The sequence below is a fragment of the Felis catus genome, chromosome D3 (genome assembly GCF_018350175.1).
Source record: "Felis catus isolate Fca126 chromosome D3, F.catus_Fca126_mat1.0, whole genome shotgun sequence".
Taxonomy (NCBI): domain Eukaryota; kingdom Metazoa; phylum Chordata; class Mammalia; order Carnivora; family Felidae; genus Felis; species Felis catus.
The window spans coordinates 9,916,633-9,919,248 of NC_058379.1; positions in this window are offsets into that span (position 1 = coordinate 9,916,633).

Sequence of the window (2,616 nt, forward strand, 5' to 3'; positions counted from 1 at the left end):
GTGGAGTCTTGTGGTTCCTTCTCCTTTGCCCTCTGTAGAGACCTGAGGGAAGACAGAGTAGGTGAGAGTCGGCCCTGAGTATGGGGAAAGGTGAGCAGGACTAGGCTTTCTCTGTGCTTCCTGGAGCCCTAGCAGTTCTAGCATAAGCTGCTTCTCAGAGCCAGACATTCATTATATAGTTTTCTATTGGATTTCAAAGAAACTGGCAGTTTCTGCAGCTCTGGTTGTGATTTGGCATGGGGGCGGAGTTGCCTCCAACTGAATCGAGAAAGGCAGATTCCTTAAAAGCCTCTTTTCTCATAGCGGTTGAGTCTTAGTAGAATTATTCATTACCCTTCAGCACCTCACAGTTTGTCTAGGACCTCAGGTCATTTTGAGCTCATTTGTTTTTCCCCTCACAACCTAGTGGGGGTGGAGAAAGAGGGAAAAATTGTCCCTTTTCATAGGTAAAAAGGAGTGACCTGCATAAGGCTATGCAGATAATTCACAGCAGTGCTAGGACTCAAATCCATGTCTGAGCTATTCTGAGAGAAACAAGCTAGGTTAGAAAAAAGAATATATAACTATAAGGATTTTTTTGTATATTATATGTCAGTTAAAATCAGTCCATTAGCTCAGAGACCTTCTTGTGTCAGGTGAAAGAAGCTGGAAAGACTGAGAGACTTGTACCATTTCTGGCCTGATTGAAAATCCCCCTGGAGGGGGTGGGTGGTACCTGAGTAACTCCGTCGGTTAAGTGTCCAACTTTGGTTCGGGTCATGATCTCATGGTTTGTGAGTTTGAGTCCCACATCAGGCTCTGTGCTGACAGCTCAGAGCCTGGAGCCTCCTTCGGATTCTGTGTCTCCCTCTCTCTCTCTGTCCCTCCCTGGCTTGTAAGTGCTTGCACGTGCACTCTCTCCCTTTCTAAAAAAATAAACATTAAAAAAAATAGAAAAAAATTCTCTTTCTCCCCCCCGCCCCCCCGCCCATCTCCTTCTCGTGTTCTCTCTCTCTTTTTCTCTCAAATAAAAAAAAAAAGTCACTAACACTCATACCTTCTACTCCCATTCAACATCTCCAGGCTTTCACCTTGTTTCTACTCACTCACTGTCTGTGGGCAACCAATCTTACTAGTTTCTGTTTTATTCACTTTTCTCCCCCTAAACTGTCTTCTTGTTTCTTTTTGCCAAAATAACCAAACACATGTGTATGTTCTTATTTTTTTTCTCTTACACCAGAGGTAGCATATTATACTCTTGAACTTTGATTTTTTCACTTAATAACATATTCTCAAGATTACCTCTTTGTATATATGTCAGTTATGCCTCAATTTAAAAAATCGCTTCATTGTGTGGATGTACTGTGTTTTATTCGCCTATGTATGTTGCTTAGGTTGTTTTCAAAATCTTATTATTAAAAATAATGTTTCAGTGAATAAATTTGTTTCCTTATTTGTGATAAGCAGAATTTTAAGTTGGCCCTGAAGATTCCGGATTCCTGGTGTACATGGTATATATGTAATGTTCATTTACATGGTGTACATGTAATTCCTTCCCCTTGGATGTTGGCAGGACTGTGAATATGATTGATATAGTATGACAAAACTATGAAGGTGTAAATAAAGCCTCAAATCAGTTGGCTCTGAATGAATAAAGGATCATTCTGAGTGGGTCTGACCTAATCAGATGAGCCCTTAAAAAGGGACTGTGAGAAATAGACCAATTTCTTAAAAACCGTAAATAAGTATGATACAGTTTATCAGTTTTAACAGATATAGCTATTCAGGTTTTCTGTTTCTTCTTCAACGTTTATTTATTTTTGGGACAGAGAGAGACAGAGCATGAACGGGGGAGGGGCAGAGAGAGAGGGAGACACAGAATCAGAAACAGGCTCCAGGCTCCGAGCCTTCAGCCCAGAGCCCGACGCGGGGCTCGAACTCACGGACCGCGAGATCGTGACCTGGCTGAAGTCGGACGCTTAACCGACTGCGCCACCCAGGCGCCCCAGGTTTTCTGTTTCTTCTTGAGTGAACTTTGGTATTGTCTTTCAAAGAATTTGTCTATTTCAGTAAGTTAATTTATTGGCATAAAGGTGTTCATAATATAACCTTATTTGAAAATATCTGTAAAATCTGTAGTGATGTCACTTCTCTCATTTTTTGATGTTGATCATTTGTTTTCTCTTTTCCCGATCTGTTTGGCTAGAGCAGAGATCCTCAAACTTTTTCTTTCTTAAAAGGCCAAATAGTCAATATTTAGGCCATATAGTCCGAATTGCAATTACTCAGCAATGCTGTTAAAGAGTAAACACAGCTCTATGGGTGAGGCTTCCAGTGAGACTTTATTTACAAAAACAAGCAGCTGGATTATGAGCCATAGCATGGCAACCCTGGGTTAGAGATTTATCAGTTATATTGATCTCAAAAAATCAACTTGGGTTCCATTGATTCCCTTTACTGGTTTTCTGTTTCCATTTCATTGTTTTCCATTCTGATCTTTTGTTTTTTCTTTGATTCTGATCTTTATTTGCTTTCTTCTGCTTACTTTGAGCTTCTTTCTTGTTTAGTTTAAGGTCAAAGCTGAGATCATTCATTTGAGACCTTTCTTTTTTTGTAATATAAGTGTTTGGTGCTATA